The 19,185-nt window shown below is 47.7% G+C and overlaps 1 long non-coding RNA gene across 1 annotated transcript; it reads left to right on the top strand.

Moving 5' to 3' along the window:
- Positions 1-13,398: 13,398 nt before the first annotated feature.
- Positions 13,399-14,579, top strand: LOC140686953 (uncharacterized). The gene is made up of 2 exons (XR_012060958.1): positions 13,399-13,690; positions 14,308-14,579. It is a non-coding gene; the product is annotated as an uncharacterized lncRNA (long non-coding RNA).
- Positions 14,580-19,185: the final 4,606 nt, after the last annotated feature.

The following is a 19,185-nucleotide window of genomic DNA, read 5'->3' as shown; positions in this document are numbered from 1 at the left end:
GTTATCACCATGTCCTAAGGTAAGTGCTGCTTTGCTTTATGCCATTTCGGCCTACGGAAGCTTTTGTAGGAACGCTCCGCTTTCTGATAGCTGGGGACGTGGATATTCCAGGGGAAGAATGATCCAGGCAGAGGGGATAGCAAGTGCAAACGGCCTGAGGTAGGAACCGGCTTGGCTTGCTGAAGGAATGACAAAAAAAAAATGAGCAAGAGATGAACATGAGTCGAGGCTGTGACAAGAAATCTGGATAACAGACTAAGAACAATGGGCAGCCACTGGAGGATGTTGAGCAGATAAGTAACTAGATTTGAGTTGCATTTTGCAGTAGTGGTTCTGGCTGCTGTGGGGAGAAAGGATGATGAGGGGTTGGGGAGGAAGCAGGGAAGCCCATTAGGAGGTCCAGGCAGAGGTGAAGATGGCATGGAAATGGAGGGAGGAAGGACATCTGTGCATTTATGAAACCTAATGTGGATCAGTCTTCCCCCTAGGAAGGGAATTCCAGGGCAGATATCATGGTTGTGCGTTCCAGCTGAAGTGGTAGTGTGGGGTGGGGGAGGGGTCCCTATCCTGGAGGACAGTGAGCTTTTTGACCTCCAGTCACCAAAGGGAATGGAACCAAGCTCCTGTCAACGAGGCTGATGATATCGATGCTCTGGGATTCTTCTTTCCTCTTCTCCATCCTCCTGTATCTTCTGTCGCTGACGATTGTCACCACCTCCAACACCACTACCATCCTAGTATAACCAGCTCCGTTCACCAGGCTCTACCATTCACATCACTGGCCTACTGTCCTTGTTACATTGTGACCATAGCGATGACCATCACCCATGATATCACTACCATCACCATATATCACCATCACCAAACCACTGCCACATCACTAAACTATCAGCACCACCATGTCTGCCATCAGTATGACACCGTCATTACCATTCCTGTCTCCGTTATCCATCCCTCCAACACTGCCCCCATCACCATCACAATGCTGTGAGCCTAGCTGCCATTATCACAATCCTCCACTGTCACCAGCACTTGACTATCCTTGTCGCCATATCACTGCTGTCACCACCACCTCTATCTCTGCCACCACTGCTTTCATTGCCGCCATCACCCATATTTTCATCACCACCAAAACAACTCAGTACAAGTTACAGTTACTTTACAAATCTCCCCTGTATTTTAAGCTTGTGTTAAATGCCAAGGTGTGAGCATGACTAAGAAGGGGACTGTGATTCGTGCTCACCATCATTACTGTCACCAGTTACTAGCGGAACCCCATTGATGCCATATTAATCATTATCCCTGGCTAAACAGTTGCTTTGAACAGAATAGCATCTTGTAAAGTTTGTGTGCTCGCCTGATACCAGAACATGTCCTGGCTCCAGCTTTTCCTCCTGCTGTCCCCCAGCCCAGTCTAACCCAAAGATTCATGTTGGCTTTGCCTGGGGGTCCCCAGATAGCCAGATAGGACGCTTCTCTCTCTCCCGTCCTTCTCCAGGCCTCTTCATGCCTGTCTGACCAACTTGCTACTGGACATTAATGCTTCCTAGCCCCAGTAGGGTGATACAATTACTACCATGTTAGGTGAGTTTTATAAGCCTTAATTTAATGTCGCTTGGCTGAAAGCAGAAGGTAGGAGAAATCTGGTTCCCATCACCAAGGTTATGCCTCTGGAAGGCTGTTGTCTTTTGGAGACAGTGTGGGGATTCTGAGGAAAATGATCTTTTGATGAGGTGAAATGAGAAGGAAGAGGTACCTGGGGGCCTTATTTTGGCTCCAAAAGACCAGTCAAAAGGAGATTTCAATCCATTTGAATAGTCTCTGGTTGAAGAACTGGCATGCTTCACAGGCTTCTCTTGGCTGTCTGCACCCTCACCCAGGCCCCTGGCCCTCCACCCTCATCGTGCTCTGATGTGTGACTTCCCAGCTGTGTGATTGTGGGCAACTAACTTGACTCTTGGGTGCCTCAGTTTCCCCAGCTGTAAAATTGGGATAATAACGCCTCTTCTGCTTATAGTGAGGGTTGCATGCGATCACTCACCTAACCCAACACAAAGTGACTGCTCCGCAGTCATGGTTGTGGTCATAGTAATCGTACTAGCACCCAGATTCATGCTGCTAATTATAGTGATGACTAATGGATTTAGGGGCTGATGACTCAGTAGTCCCAGGGCCATTCTAAACACCTTGAGTGAGTTAAAAGTGATCATTTCCACTGTTCTGTGGCTCTTACAGCCAGGCTACTGCTGGAAGGGGGCTTGGAAGAGGCAGTGCAGAGATTTGGGTCCAGTTCCTGTTCTGCTACTTCATAGCTGTGTGACCTCAGGCAAGTCCCTTTACCTTTCTGAGCCTCAGAATTTGTAAAGTGAGGATAATCACAGGGACAGCCTCATAGAACCGTGGTGCTGGTTAAATACCCAAGTGTTTGGCACAAGGTCAGTGTGTGGTGTTTTTTGGTTGTCATGGTTAATTAATCGGTCCACCAAACAAATGTGTCAGTGATTCTGGTGGATTCTAAGTGGATTCAGACATGTCGAAATGTGCCAGGAATGCCGGTGTAGGCGGGGCACCCAGCTTTGTTTACAGGAAGATAGACATCTGGAGAGCAAATCTCTCAGGCTGAACAAGAAGCAGGGCCTGGACGAGGGTGGCAAAGGAGGTACCATGACACCCAATTTAAGGAGACCTTCATGCCCAGGTGCCGACCCTGCACTTCCACATGCCTGAGAGTGAGCGCCTCCTTAACTTTTATCCTGAACCCTACGCTTGCCTCACCCCTCCTGACCCTGGAAAGAAGCCAGGCTGGTCCCAGTTGCTCCAGTGGTAAAAGGGGTCCAGGATCCTGAGTCCAGAGTGTCATCATGACCTTGTAGAAGCCACCAACAGGAGCCAAAAAAAAAAAAAGATATTACTACAATGATGTAGCAGACACCTGTCTTGCTCTGTGATTTCTTTTGATCACCTTTGGGAAACTGTCTTCCTTCGTAGCTCTGCCTCCTGAAGACAGAAGCCAGGGGTGCTTCCTGGCAGCCCCCCACCCCTTGCAACTGAGGTGCAGACTCCACTCTCAGGACAGGGAGAGGAAGGTTCCTGGCAGGAGTGCCGCGGGCCCAGCCCCGCCGCGGGAGGAGGCGCTGCAGGGTCTTTGCTGTCGTATACTTGCAGGGGCTTCTGGGGACTCTTCCTGGCTCTGTGGGCTCCAAGCTCAATTCTCCTCCAGCTCTTCTGGAGACTCAGTGACTGTTGCCTGATAAATGCCTTTATTTCCCCAGCCAGCTAGAGTGGAGCCTTTGCAGGCACCCAAGAGCCCTGGTGAGCGTAGAGGATACGGAGGCCTCTGGAAATCCTGACCTCATGGAAAGGGCAGGAAAGGCCTGGAGCTGGGAAGTGGACCTGCGTCAATCTGCCTCTCATCTCTGTTTCTCTCTGTCCGGTGTACTGATGCGGTTTCTCAGATTTTTGGTTCACGTGGGAGCCGTAGTTATAAGTTCCAGCCCTCCGGGAAGTAGACCCCATGTCTCTTGGCCCCAGCATCCAATTCTTGTGCGGGATACATCTGATGGCCCAGTGCGGGTCAGCTGCACATGCACCGGCCCCCTGGCTGTGGCCCAGGGAGGAGTCACATGGTACACACGCCCTTGCCAGGGCCCTGCCCTTCAGGAGCTCTCGGGAAGGGGAATTCACTGGGAGGTGTACAGAGATTCCCCAGGATCTCTCGTAGTCAAGAAAGTGTCTACGGCGGGATTGAAGGAGGCCACTCAGATCTTTTTGGTGGCTCTACCTGTGGGAGCCTGTCTCTGTGCAGGGTTGGAGATGGCTGTAACTGAAAACAGAAAGAACTCTTTTCTTCTGGAACACACTAGGCCCAGGTGGCTTGGACAGGAGGCTGCTGTAACAGTGAATTTAAAAAAAAAAATTCTATTTTCCTCCATGGCTTCTCCCTCTCCATCACAGTGCGCACAGCAGTGATGTTTGGAGGTCTGGGGAGATGGGGACATTGGTGCCTGGTGGGGCAGCAGCTACTTCTGATGGGCTCAGATTTTTTGTGAGTATATGTGAGGACCTTAGGAGAATCCATAAATACTGCTGATGGAAAAACAAGACTCTTGAGGCAAAAAGTTCTTGTCAAACCAGGTAAACCCAAGTCACTGCTGCTTATTAGGCAGATGGGCCTGGGGACCCCCAGGTTAGCTGATCATTAGCTCAGCACCTGTTGCATACCAGCCATGAAAGGGGGATGCCTGCCGTCTTTCTTTATCCATGGGAGCGTACTGGGCTCTGAATAGATGCAGAATTCAGAGCGAGAGGACCGAGAGCCTTTGGGTCTGTTTTATAGAAGCAAAGTGAATGTAACATTTCATAGAATCTAGACTTTCTGAGGGAGAAAATACCATGCTCTTATGAAGAGGAAGCTTGACTCAGAGAAGCTCCAAACACACCCACGTGGGGATGGCCTGTCCCTGTGTGAATCCAGACAGGTGTGAAGAGGAGCACAGGCCCCTTTCCCTTCCCACCCAGGGCCCCACCTGCCGGGGATGGGAGAGTCTGGGGACGTCTCCTCACTGTGGCTGCCCCAGCCTTGTCTTCAGGCTGGTTCTCTGTCCCCAGGCCCCCTCTTCCGTATCTGGGTCTCCAAGTTAATAACTGACTTCTCCTGCCTCTGAATGTTTAACTTTGCTGAGCCTTTTGCCTTTTTCCCTGCCTTTGTCCAACTGGAACTTCCCTTTCATTCTTCCAGACCTTTACTGAAGCTTCCTTTCGCAGGAGACACTGTGGGTTGCCTCCCCAACATCCACTCCTTCTTCTGATAACAGAAGTCCCACATGTAGCTGTATCTTTCTATATCTATATCTACATATGTATGAGATGGGAGGGGCCAACAGGGTACTCACTAAATGCCTTCCCGACCTCCCTTGCAGTGGGGTGGCTGTGTCACACAGGCATTGCTCCTGTCTCCAGCGCTGACCACAGAAGTCTGATCACAGGACCCATGACCTCCCCTATAGACTCGTAGTTGAGATGAGATGGGGTTTGGCCAGGATCTGGGATCCCCAAATACCCTCCTCCTCAACCAGCAGACGGAATGATTATTTTGGAATCAGACAACCTGCGTTCATATGTGGCTTCTGCACAACTTACTCGTTGGGTGACCTCAGGCAGAGCCTTGGTTTCCTCATCTTGAACCGGGAGCAATAATAATAATGCTGGCATCTCAGGCTGTTGGGAGGGCTGGTCCAGAGTGTCAGCTCCACAAAGATGATGCGACCACATTGCCAGAAGGGCACACAGTAGGGGGCTTAAATGATCTAGACTGAGTGAATGAGAGCACAGGTCTCAGCAGAGTGACTGGTGCAGGACGTCTTAGCTCAAAAGCTGAACGGACACCCTAGCAGTGCCCAGGCCCCAGCTTCCCATGGGAGACAAAGGGGAGGGAAAGAAAGGGTTAAGTGGTGGGATTCACCCCCCCATCCAAGCAGATAGACTTGCATCAGATTTATGCAAGAGATTCATTCCTGAAGCCATGCATTATTCAAGACTGAATTTCCCACAGGGATGAATGTAAAGCAAGATCTGCATTATTTCAAAATCTTAGCATACGGCGAGTCTTTATTAATATTTTTAAATCGCCTGATTTCCAAGTCACATAATGAAAATTTGCATGAAATGTGACTCACTGTTTCAGGGTTCTGGACAGGGTTTGGTGGGCAGAAAGTTTGCTGAGGGATAAAAAGTTGACACCATAGATAAACAACAAGGACGTACTGTATAGCCCAGGGAACTATACTCAACAGCTTGTAATATCCTATAACGAAAAGGAATACACACACACACACACACACGTGTAACTGAATCATTATGCTGTACACCAGAAATTAACATAACATTGTAAAGAGACTATACTTCAATACAAACAAATAAAAACATACAAAGAAACAAAGTTTGTACCCTACTACTGGCCTCCCAAATTTGTGATGAGGGGCTGATGTTGGTTCTAATCATTTGATATTAAAAGCAGTTTAAGTACCAGCGTCGAGAAATGATTTACTTCAGCAAAATTCAAGCTGGCTCAGTTATGCCTAGCAAGCAGTGTGAATTATTGAAAAATTAATTGGGAATCTATTTTCCCTTTTCTTCTCATTGCTTGAGGCTCATCAGAAAGGAATGAAAGGGATCTTTCCTCCGTTTCCCCAGGGCCTGCTGCACATTCAGAGGTTTCACAGCCCTGACGAGCGGAAGTGCTGAGTGCAGGGTGCTAGCAGCTCTGAGGTGGGCCCCGGACTCTGCATTTTTAACAGGTACTTCCGGAGACTGTGATGTGGGTGATGAGAATGCTGGGTGTTTGAAACTCCCTGCAGGGGAATTTAGCTGACTCATCCGGAAGGCAGAGCTGCAAGGGTCTGGTGCTTGGAGGGGAAAGAGGTTTTTTAGCTTCTGAGATTGGGTGAGGATATGCTGAATTTCTGAAGGTGGTGGCCATGTGGGTGAGTCCCCCTGCTCAGGGCCCTCCAAGTGGCAGGTCCTCGGTGGGGTGACTCCGTGAGGGCTGTGGATGCTGGTCTGTCAGTCCTGCAGCCTTGGGAAGTGTGATCCATGGTGCCTGAAACAGGCCTGCATCAGTGGAGAGGACCCTTGATGGATATCTGTCACCCACCCCAAAGGGCAGTTATTGATGGGACATTGTGCGTGATGGTGACAGTGTCAGTAGCAAACAGTTATCAAATGCTCACTAGTGCCAGGCACTGGTCTCATTGTATTTAATACACTAAGTCATAGGTCTCATTATGACTCCCACTTTACAGATGAGGATGCTGAGTCACAGAGAAGTTTAGCCATTTGCCCAAGGTCACACAGCCAGTGAAGGGGAGAGCTGGGATTGAAATATAGGCAGTAAGCTATAGTGTCAATTCTTGGTTCCTCTGCTCTACAGTCACAAGCAGCAACTGTGAGAATGATGATTGCAAGAGCTGAAAACTGAATTGTTTCTAATTACTTTGGACCAAACCCTGGGGTCCTTGTATGATCCACAGAAGGGAGAAGACTCCGGAAATTGATTAGTATTGAATTTACTGTCTAATGGGGGTATGACTTGATGTAGAAACCTAAAGAAATGGGACATATACTTCAGGAGTTATGGAACAGTTCATACCCGTGACCCCAATAAGAATGTCACAATCACTTGCTTGCCTTCTCTATATGTTTTCTTTCTTACTTTAAGTTTTTGAATAGATGCTGTGTTGTGTTTACATAGTTCAAAAATCGAAGTAACATGAAAAGATATTTACAAAAAACATCACTCTTTTTCTTGTCTCTGTGCATTGTATTCTCTGTCTCTTCATAGCACATTTGTTACTTTTGTGTCTTTTTCTAGAACTTCTTTATGCAAACGCAAGCAACTGTGTGTATGTGTGTGTGTGTGTGTATTTGTACCTCCCTCCTTTGTTACACAAAAGGTAGCAAACTATATATACTATTCTGTCTCTTGCTTTTTCCACTTACCGGTATATTCTAGCGTTCTTTCCGTATCATACAGAGAGAGCTTCCTTGCTATTATAAACATATATATATTTTACAGCTGCATAGCAGGGTGTGCTGGAATCAAAAGAACTGACTGCTAAACTGTCAGAAATTTGTGAGCTGGTTGACGCCATGTTGGTAGCTTGAAACTGGCCCTGGAGGAAGGGTTTGCGCAACAGAAGTGGGCAAACTCTACCAATCAGGGCTTCCCCTCTCAGAGGGCTGGATGTTATAAGCATTCATGGTACTCCACCCGTTGTATGCTATACTAAGGTTTGGTTAACTGGTCTCCTAGACATGGCTACTTGAGTTATTTCAAATATATATGTGTTTTAAATAAATGATGCTTTCTGTCCAGAGAGAGACAGAGAGTACAGGGATGCTGCGGCAGTTACGAGGAAGAAAGTTGCACGTAAGCCCCCACCCTTTCCACTCAGTGTGGTCTTGGACCAGCTGCATCAGCGCATCCAGGAGCTGGTTAGAAATGCTGACCCTCAGGCCCCTCCCCGGAACTCCTGGGTCAGAGTCTGCAGTTTCACAAGACACCCAGGTGGTTCATATGCACCAAAGTGTTTGGGAAGCTTCCCTGGATAATCTTTTCTATGTCACAGCCTAAGGGGGGTGTGGGACCATGGGAGGAGTCTCACCTGCTCCATCTCCATCTTAAAAGTAGGAAGAATCAGCTGCCCTTTCTTTAAGGTGAGGAGGGACCACATTAGGGCATAGTAGTGGAAAAAGGAAGCCCCAAAAAGGAAGACTGAAAATTGGTCTGTATGACCCAGTAGACCCTCCCAGGGTGAACATCCTTCAAAAGTCAGAGGAGACGCCAGGTTACCTCTTACCATGCCAGCCCTGGGGCCAAGACTTTTCAAGAGTAAGAATGGAGATGAAGATGGAGGAGGAGGTGTGTGTGTGTGTTGGTGGGATGTGGGACCTTGTCTGATCCATTAACGGGAGAAGGGAGGGAAAAGGAGCATTGAGAGCCCCCTGGTGGCCAACTCAGGTAGTGACTGGAATAGGGTGCCCAGGCTGGGTAGTTAACAAGTAAAGGAAGAGTAAATAATTGCAGCATTGCAGGTGGACTACAGATTTGGCGGTAGAGACCACTGCCTGTGCACGCGAAGGCTGAGAGGGCAGCAGAATACTTTCTGTGATGCAGACCTTCCATGCTTGGACCGACAGCCGGGGAGAAACCCCCAGCCACCTGGGCACTCCATTAAAGGGCTTCAACGGTTTTGGCACCAGGCTCACTGGTAGTGAGGTTGCGTCCTTCCCCGGGGGCAGAAAGCAGAGCTGGGACCCAGGCTCTCTGGAGCAGTGTGTCCACCCCCACCTGCCCAGGATGCAGGGGAGTCCACCTCTCTGCAGTGATGGTGGTTCACAGGTATGGAGAGCTTAGTGGGTGCCAGGAACTGCCCTCACTTTATCTGACTTAATTCTCACAGCAAACCTGTCTGGTGTGTGTATTAATTACTCAGGAAATACCGGTTGAATGAATGGATTAGCTCTTCAAATTGGATCTTTTTATTCCCTGGTTAGCACTCTGACTTCATCTCTGGACACATCAGCCTCCTTCCTGCCTCAGGGACTTTGCATTTCTTGTCTCTCTGGCTGGATGCTCTTCACCTGATATCCATGTGGCTGGCTCCCTACTCTCCTTCGGGCTCTACTCCAATAGCCCCTTCTCAGTGGAGCCTTCCCTGAACACCTTATTTAAAATTACAACCCCCTCCTTCCACTACCTTATTTTCCTCAAAACACGAATTGCCTTCTCCCAGTCTATACCTACTGCTTCCTGATTGTTTTCATTGTCTGTTCCTTCAGGCAGAGATTTCTGTTCGACTGGTTCACTGCTGTGTCCTGGGTACCTGTGAACGGGCCCAGCTCAGGCTAGTTGCTCAGTACATATTTATTGACTCTGTGAAAGAATGAGTTTCCTTTTTACAGAGGAGGTACTTGAGGCTTTGAGAAATGAGCCCCAGGTCACATGGCAAATAGGTGGCAGAGGTGGGATTCAAGTCCAGACTGACTCCAAATTTGGAATGTAGGGTTCAATCCTGGAGGAAGTGCTGGACTGGTCTTTTTATGTGGGTCACACAGCAAGTTGCCTTGAGGTGTAGGGGAGGAAGAAAGTGCTTTCTCCTTCCACCCATCTTAGATTCACCGGGTGTGAATTAGACCCACAAGAGCCAGATTCACAAGTGAAAAACAAACAAGTTCATTGATGTGTACATCTAGCATACGCATGGGAGTATCCAGGGCTGACTAACTCGAGGGGGTGGTTATAACTCGGGCATACATAGCACCTTAAAAAGGCACGGTGTAGTGTTAGAGAAGTGTCATGAAAAGGAAAAGGACTTTGAGTTTCTAAGGCAGCAAATGATGGGAAGATAACTAAATGGGGAAACCAATGGAAGATGAGAGCCACTGAGTACAAGTTATTATGTCAGTTCCTCTGATGCCATCTCTACCCTGATGAGAGACTAGAGTGGTGTCCAGTGATTAACTTCTGTCCATCCTGAGAGAGAGGAGGCACATCTTTAAAAATTTAGGTTCTGCTTTTAGGCAAACAAAGGGAGGATGGAGAGCTTTTCTTGAATCTTTTTTTTTTTCCAATTGCCTTCAGCTCAAAAGAATCTTTATGCCAAAGTGGCATATTTTAGGGTGGCATATTCTGTTACCCTTCAGAGGCAAAGGGTTTTAGTGGCTGTTTTTTGCAGCTTGCATACAAGCGAGTTTGAAGATGCTCCAGCCATCCTTCCAGGTAAGGCAGGCAGTTGCACTGGCAGGTCACAGCAGGTGACCTCAGGTAGCTGCGGGTAATGGGAAGACGCTTTGAGATGGCAGCCTGCCTTGTCCATTATCTCTGCTGTTACTGAGCCTGTGTGCATATATAGCCCCCTGTCTGATAACCCCTTTGCACACAGACCTGTGGACTATACAGCGGAACCCTGGGAATGAGCTTGGGGCTTCGTCCACACCAGGGCAATAATGTGGTTAATTGTGCCTGTGTGCCCATTAGCTGACATAATCAGGGAGTGAATTAACTTCTGCTTTTCTGGCTGTATTTTCAAGGCATTATTTAAATGCTCTTTTTTTTTTTGAGCCTATGCACTCTGAAGAAATTAAATTTAGACTGTGATTTTATTACCCTTTTTATTTAATTTATCCTAACGGTTGCATTCAAGCTGTGAACCAGCTGTTGACTTTGAAAAAACATTGTTCAATTTGAAGGGAGCACTTTAAAACTTAATGTAATGGCTGTAAGTAATCACTATGGCAATTACACTCCCCAGCGCCATGTGTCACAAGGGGCATGGGGGGATGTGGAAGGTGGCTCAGGTGGGCAGAGGGATGGCTGGGACAAGAGGCAGCCATGCAGATTTGGGCGAGGGGGCGGGAGGAGGGTGGTGCACAGGGACCTGCTGACCACACAAGCACATCTCTCCTCCCTGGGGCTAGCTGGGGACCTGCGGGAGGAATGTTCGCCAGAGTCCAGGCTCTGCCAGCACGTGGACCTGCTCAGCTCCTCGCTCCTGCTGGCCTCTCCCCAGCCACTTCATCTCATCTGAGGGCCATGTGCGCTCTCTGTCCCCTGCTCCTTGCTATGGACAGAGAAATAAAAGAGGTTCTGAGGTCAGACAGAGTCCAGGGGCTCCGCCTGGACAGAACCTTTTTGTTAGTTCCTCTCAGCTTTCTATTTATTCATTGATTTGTTTGCTCAATCCCTGTGGGAGGTTGTGACAAAAATGGGCCCCAGTTCTTCCTATCCCTGTACCCAGTCCCTTTGTAAAGCACTTTTTCCACTAAGAAGTGAAGTCTACTTCTCCAAATCTCAGACTTGAGCATGGTTATGTGATGGCCTTTGGCCAATGGGATGTTAGCAAACGCAGTACCAGCAGACGTTAGTCCCCTGCTGCTGCCCTCGGACTCCACGTGGGCAAGCTGGGGCTGGCCTGCTGGGTGAGCAGAGACTGCGGGGGACACAATGGAGCCCCCCAGCTGATGGTACCCAGCCTGCTAACATGTGGGTGAACCACCTTCGACCATCCAGCTCCACTGAGCCAGCCCAGCAAACCTACTACATGCATGAGCTAAACACGCTGACTTGTTTTGAGCCACTACGTTTAGAGCTGGTTCTCCATGCAGTAAAAGTAAACTAAAACAATCACTCAACAAGTATTTTGCGGGTCCCTAAATCTATGCCAGCGACTGCGCTCAGCCCTGGGGATGTGTAGCCCGGTGATGGACATGAGATCTGGCCAATATCAGACCACTCCATCCCTCTGATCACAGCTTCCCATTGGCCAGTTGCCTCTTGCCTGGGGTGGACCATCCTGCTCTCTTGCCTTCCCCTGCTCTGCAGACTGCAAGATCTCTGCATCGGAGACCCAGCTCCAGGTCTCTCCTTAGCATCACCTTCAGGTGGGCAGTGGGCACTGCCAGTACAGCTTGGTGATTGAGGGCAGCAGACTAACCGGGGGTTCAAATCCGAACTTCTCTATTTACCATTTACCATCATGAGCTGGATGTTAGAGTCAGACCATCTGGATCCCAGTCCTGCCTCTGTGTCCTTAGGTCACAGACACAGTGTCACTGAGCCCCGAGTTCTCTATCTGCCAAATGGGGTGCGAAACTACCCAACTCGTAGGGCTGTTGTGAGGATCAAAAGACATAGAACCTGCCGCTCCAGGAGAGACGTAGTGCTGTTGCTCCCTGAGTTTCAGTGTCTGTATCTTTGAACTGGACAGAGCCCATGGTACCTATTGCTAACAACCATCTGAGGATGGTGTAAGGATGGGAAATGATAAATGCATTACAAGTAGTTACCACTGGGCCCCACACATGGGATGTGCCCTGAAAATGGCAAATATCATTGTTTTTTGCTATTAGTTATTAGCTACCAAGCAAGGTGGATTACTGGGGAAAGCTCTGGGCTGAGGCTGGCTTTCCACTTCCTAGCAGTGAGCACTCTGGGTGCCTTAGGAAGACTGTCCTCTGTCATCCCAGGACACATGTCTTTGCTGCAGTGACAGTGCCAGACTGACTGACCATGTGTGTGGTTTATGAACTTTTCTTCTCTGGCCTCTGTTTCCTTATATTTAAAACGGAGGATTTCAGAATGGCAAATGGTTTTAAATTATGCGTGTCCTCTGATTGATTGGTAACACCTGTTTGGAGCCATGACTGGCGATCTCAGCACATCCAAGCTTATCAGGAAGAAGTGTCAGGATCGATTAGTGATGTCTGCAACGTATGTGAGGTAGGAGGATGGAGTGTATTTGCCGACCTAGACTTGTGGTCTCTTAGGGGTCTCTTGGGGATACTAAGATTCATCCATGTGTGGATTTCTGACCTGACAAGTCTGTGTATCAGCTTTCATGTTGTGGATGCTTCAGAGTGGAGCTCAGGGTGGGGAATGAATATTACTCATCTTCACAGTCTCAGGACTTAGCAAGAAGATTCAATCCTCATACAGCCTGGAGGAAAGACTATAGTTTCTCTGTGGTCAGAGAAACCTGGAGTTCCATCTCAGAGCTGCAATTTTCTAGTCATGTGCCTGCAGTGGTAATCCCCAGTGCTGTTTGCCAGGTGTTCTGGAGCTCCCATTTTGGGGAACGATATAGGATAGTTGGGTAGGAACATGTGATTAGCTCTGACCAATGGCTTATGAGCAGAAGTGAGTCCCTTCAGAAATATCTCTTTTCTTCCATGATGACCAACAAAAATGTTCCAGGTGGTGCTGCTCCCTCAGCCTGGACCCTAGAGTGAAGGCTGGGCTCCCTGGAAAGCAGACTCTGAGATAGAATTTAGAGTACCTGAAGTTTACCAGGCCGTGCTCTTGGGCGAAGGGAAGAAAGCAGGGTTGGGCACATGGAGAATTTGGCTCTGCAAAGAGCTCTGAAGCTGGGGATTCAGTCAGAGGTATCCCAAGTTGGGGCAATGGTCTGACATTTTATACCCCCATGTCAATCATTCATTGGATGTAAGTTACTCCCAGGAAGGGGATGTGAGCTTGGATGAGACGCAGCTGTTCAGCTGAGAGCAATTCCTGGAGCGGAGTGACAGCTGCGGGCTGAGGGCTGCATTCCCAGCAGCTGGAGAGTAGCAGACGTGAGCTGGAGCTGGCTTCTATCAGCCTGTGAGAACTGATGATTAAATGTTCTCGAATTTGGTGAGCCTGTTTTAAATATAGTCATCATTAAAGATTAAATTATATAAACTTACAGTTAAATGCATTTTATTAAAAACAAAGGTAATAAATACTTGAAACTCATCACTTCCTAATTATTTTGCTGCATTTTACTTTACCTAAGCGCTTGAGCTGATTTGCATCCATTGTACAGTGGAAATGCTACATAACGGTGTGCTGTCACACATCCAGCTCTGCGTTCAGTGGCCTTGCTGGCTTGAAATACGTCATACTGGGAGTATTTATACCACAGAAATTTGGCAAATGCTACAAATCAGGGCTTTATCATTGGTTGATCGTCTAGACTTGAGAAAGTGATGGGAAAAAGGCAAACCAAAGTAAAAAGTGTCATTGGTAGCTGTTACATTGTGAATAGTAAGAAAATATATCAAGTCATAGTGAAATTGCCACTATAGGTGGGCTGTGGATGTATGAGTTCAATAAAAATCAATAAAAGCATTCTGTGAGAATTATTGGGCTATATGGAATTTACAATAAAGGGTATTACATATTTTATTATCTTATATAAACTGCATACTATACATTCTTTATATCAGCAAAATTTGTAATAAATGTGTATCCTTATTTTCTTCTCCCAGAGAACTGTTATTAAACATTTACCAGCATGTTGCTGGGGACCAGGTCCTTCATCCTCTATGGGCTATCTTAGGGATGGAATACAGAGTCCACAGAGGAAGGTAACATGAAGCAGAGTCACTGCCATGCCTTGATGGATGTGCAGCATGAGCAAGAGTCAATCTCCTTCTCTCTGCTGTTTTACGCCACTGGGATTTTGGGGATTGTTTGTTACCACAGCATAACCTAGCCTACACTGACTGATAAATTTGAATAAAAGCACTTAATTCTCTGACTGTGGTTTAGGTTCTTCCCAATAATACCTCCTTGTATAGTTTCAGAGAGAGTTGATGTCTCTGTTACCTTTGGTATCCTGCAGGCACTGTGGATAATGCTTTTTGGTGATAGCAGTGTCTCTTTTAAAAAATATTTTTATTGAAGCGTAGTTGATGGACAGTGTTAGTTTCAGGTGTACAGCAAAGTGATTCAGTTATACATACACATATATATATTTTTTCTTTTCAGATTCTTTTTCACTATATGTTATTACAAGAAATTGAACATAGTTCCCTGTGCTATACAGTAGGACCTTGTTTATCTATTTTATATATAGTAACATGTGTCTGTTAATCCCCAACCCCTAATTTATCCTTCCCTGCCCTTTCCCCTTTGGTAACTGTAGTTTGTTTTCTGTGTCTGTCAGTCTGTTTTTGGTTTGTAAATAAAATTTGTGTCTTTTAAAAAGATTAATAAAATGAATAAATGATATCATGATATTTAAAATTAATAATAATTAATTTAGAATTAATAAATGATATCATATGATATTTGTCTTTCTCTGTCTGACTTACTTTGCTTAATATGATAATCTCAGGTCCATCCATGTTGCTGCAAATGGCATTGTTTCATTCTTTTTTCATGACTGAGTAGCATTCCGTCTTCTTTATCCAGTTGTCTGTTGATGGATATTTAGGTTGTTTCAATGTCTTGGCTATTGTAAATAGTGCTGCTATGAACACTGAGGTGCATGTGTCTTTTCAAATTATAGTTTTTTCCAGGTATCTGCCCAGGAGTGGGATTGCTGGATCACATGGTAAGTCTATTTCAGTTTTTTAAGGAACCTCCATACTGTCCTCCATAGTGGCTGCACCAGGTTACATCCTCACCAGCAGTGTAAGAGGGTTCCCTTTTCTCCACACCCTCTGCAGCATTTATTGTTTGTAGACTTTTGAATGATGGCCATTCTGACTGGTGTGAGGTGATACCTCATTATAGTTTTGATTTGCATTTCTCTAATAATTAGCAGTATTGAACACCTTTTCATGTGCCTATTGGCCATCTGGATGTCTTCTTTGGAGGAATGTTTATTTAGGTCTTCAATGACAATGTCTTAATAAATGATTATTTATTTGATTTAAAATGCACTTGAGCCAGTTCATGCATGCCACCTTTGTGTGGCTGGGATGAGAGCACAGTCCTCCATTTCTCTGCCTCTCGGTGTCTGTCTCCACTCTCTACCCCACGTGGTGTCTTTCTCTGCATTTGTGTCCAGCTCAATCATAATCTAGGGGCCTGAACCAAAGGCCACCAGTCCCAGCTGGGAGGGGCAGCCCTTCAGGGGTCCTGGAGTGTTAACTGCCCAGTTACTGTAGCTGCAGCTGCTTTGTCCCCAGGTCTCCTGGATGGAATAAAATGCCACCCCAAGAAACACTGACAGAAGAGGACCAGCCGTAAAAGTTAATGTCCTGAGAAATAGCCAAGAGGTAGCGGTGGCTGGTAGGAATAGCAACTTTAATACAACATAAAAATGGATGGACTGATCAGCGCAAAGCCTGGCTGGGCCTTACACAGGCTCCAGCAGCTGAGGCCAGGGAGGAAGTGGAGTGTAGGCTCTTTGGACCAGAACCTCTGAGGGGCAGCCTGTCTCTCCAGGTAATTCTACGGTGTGGACAGGGTTGAGGATTTAAGATTCTGATGCCAATTCCAACGTGTGTGGTTTTTCCCCACACCAAGCAGTTATGTGACATCAGCTGGATGTCCTCCGATTCAACTCAGTTCTGACTATCTACCTGGAGACAGCATCAGACCCCACAGGTTAGGGGCTTAGTCCCACAAGACTGCCCCACTTCAGATACCAGTCACAACCCAGGTTGTCACCTGGGCTTCTGACTGACTGGCTATAGGTCAGACGCTCCCGAGACCCCTCCTTAGGTCCCGCTGCCTGCGGCTCACAGAGCTCAGAGAAGCATTCTGCCTGCTAGGGCGTAGCTCAGGAGTAGCCACGTGGAAGGGATGCCCAGAGCGGGGCGTGGGGAAAGGGGGCGGGGCTTCCATACATTCTGAGCGTGCCCCTCTCCCCAAATCTCCTTGTGTTCACCAAACCGGAAGCTCTCTGAATTCCATCCTTTTTGGTTTTTATGGCGGCTTCATTACATAAGCATAATTGACTAAATCATCGGCCATTGGAGATTGATTTGACTTTCAACCCCTCCCTCCTCCCTGAAGGTCAGGGGGTGAGACTAAAAGTTCCAACCCTCCAGTCATATGGTTGGTTGCCTTCCCAACCAGCCCCCATCCTTCGGTGCTTTCCAGAAGTTACTTCATAAACATAAACTCAGGTGTGGTTGAAAGGGGTTTGTCATAAATATCAAGACATCTTATTGCTCTCACTACTTAGGAAACTCCAAGAATTTTAGGAGCTCTGTGCCAGAAATGGGGAGAAAGACCAAATGTGTATACTTCTTACTATAAATCACAGTGTCACAGGACTCCTAATCCTTTCAGGTAGTACGAGATGGCCTCTGAATTGCACTGAAATGTTCAACAGAAGTAATGTGAATATTCAATACCGTAATAGCCTACAATGAAAAAGAATGTGAAAAGGAATATATATGTGTAGAACTGAATCACTATGCTGTACACCAGAAACTAACCCAACATTGTAAATCAACTAGACTTCAATAAAAAAGGGAAGTAACATGTATGTCTCAGAGGTAGTTGTGAAGATTAAACGTGATGTGTTTAATAACTTATTAAAGACCCATCTGAGAGGGACCCATGAACAAATTATCCATAGCTGTTTAAAATTATGAGACAGATTTACACATATGGCATATTCTCCAATAAATATTAAGTGGAAAAAGCAAGTTAGTGAGAATCTTGGTGGTGGGTTACCATTGGGAGGGGGGAGTCGGGGGGTGTACCCGTGTCTGCTTGGATACGCGTGGCTCTCTCTAGAAGGGACGCCCCTACAGTTGTTACAGTGGTCACCTCCGGGGACTGGGAGTGGGGGCAGGTGACTGAATTAGGTGGGAAAACTCCCTTTTGACTGTGTGCCCTCTGAGGCGGCTTCGGTTTCTTACCATTTACATCTCTTACTTATCCCTGTTTTGTTAATGGCAGAGAAAAAAATATCCTTGGGAGATTTGGATGCCACTGCCATCATCCAAGACACCAACCCGCTCAAGTGCAGGGCCAGCATTGAGTCTGTCAAGATCCCAGGTGACCTCGAAGTTGTTTATAAGGCTTGGAGCTGGGTTCCCATAAGGGAACTCTGAAACCCTATGCGGCAGGAATGACGCGGGGAAATGCCAGAGGTTGAGTCTTTCAGAGAGATGAGTTGCACACCAGGAGGACACAGGGAACCTACCAACGCAAGTGTTGGATTTTTCGGGCTCATTCTTCATGGAGAGGATGGTGGTGCGTGTGTGTGGGGTCCTGCCTTGTTCTGCCTTATTTCTTCCGATTCTGTTAGCTCTTGGCCTCCCCACGATTATCACCGGGTCCCTGAAACCCGGATGTGTCAAAACTCCTCCTCACAGAGCCTGCAGCTGTGTGGATGCTGACCCACGTGGGTTCCCTGGTGCCGGGAGGTCCATGGTAGTTGGGCGTCCTGACCTTAGGTCTGCTGGGGTGGAGTTGGGATGGCTTGAGGCTTGAAGGCTTAGGGGCAGTCATGTCTTTGCGACCCCTTTCTGGGCCATGCTCTGCTCTTCCTGACTCCCTTGTCCCAACTTCGGATGTCAGTCTTTCTGTCTTCCTGTCCTGACCCACCCGAGGGTCCTTCTGAAAGTTCCTCTCCCCATTCTCCAAGGGAGTTTCATCTGAGAATTTCTAGGTTGCCTCATTCAAAGCAGCCTCCTGGGCCTCTGGGAGAAACGTGCAGAGGATTTGAGGACTGGCCATCAGACCCCAGGACCCTGGGCCTGAGGTTGCCCTCAGGCATTAGGGAAGTATTCTGGGGGAGAGTGGAACTGTCTGGCCCTGTCTTGTTGTGCACGAGGCTGGCCACAGGGTGGGGCCTTGTGGCCTGTGCTGGGGAGTTTGCCTGTCTTGTCAAAGGCACCTGGTGCAGTTGGTGTCCTCAAGGCATGTCTGACTCCATCTCCTCATCTGGAAAACTCGAGTGAAACTTACAGGGGCTAAATGTGAAAACACACAACAGAGCACCTGGCCTGCCCTGGGTGTGGGGAAGTGTTAGTTGCATCTGGACGTGGGTGGGTCCTGGTAGGAGAGGGCGTGTCTCTGAGGTTCCGCTCTCCCTGGGACTTCCATCCAGGCACGCTCAGTCTTTTTCTTCTCAGGACAGTCCAGCCCCGGGAGGTGTGTGGGCTGAGGTGGGCACTTCTGGGGCTGGGAGAAACAAAGACCAGGTTTGTGGGGGCTGCAGGGAGAATAGCCCTTGCTGAGGACAGTGTACCAGGGGAGTCTGGGCACCTGGATGTGTTCTTGGATAACTGAAACCCTCATGGGCCCACTGTGGCACCAATTGCCTAGAGAGGGTCTTTGGGTTAGCCAGGTGGGTCTTTGGAGGCTTAAAAAGACAGAGACAACGGATAGACCTTTGGATGCTGGACATCACTGCAACATAACTCAGCCCGGCCCCTCCATCTTCCTTTGCC

This window comes from Vicugna pacos, chromosome 18, assembly GCF_048564905.1.
Source record: "Vicugna pacos chromosome 18, VicPac4, whole genome shotgun sequence".
Classification (NCBI taxonomy): Eukaryota; Metazoa; Chordata; class Mammalia; order Artiodactyla; family Camelidae; genus Vicugna; species Vicugna pacos.
Note: the sequence above shows the minus strand (reverse complement) of the source record. Positions and strands in the feature narration are given on the sequence as shown.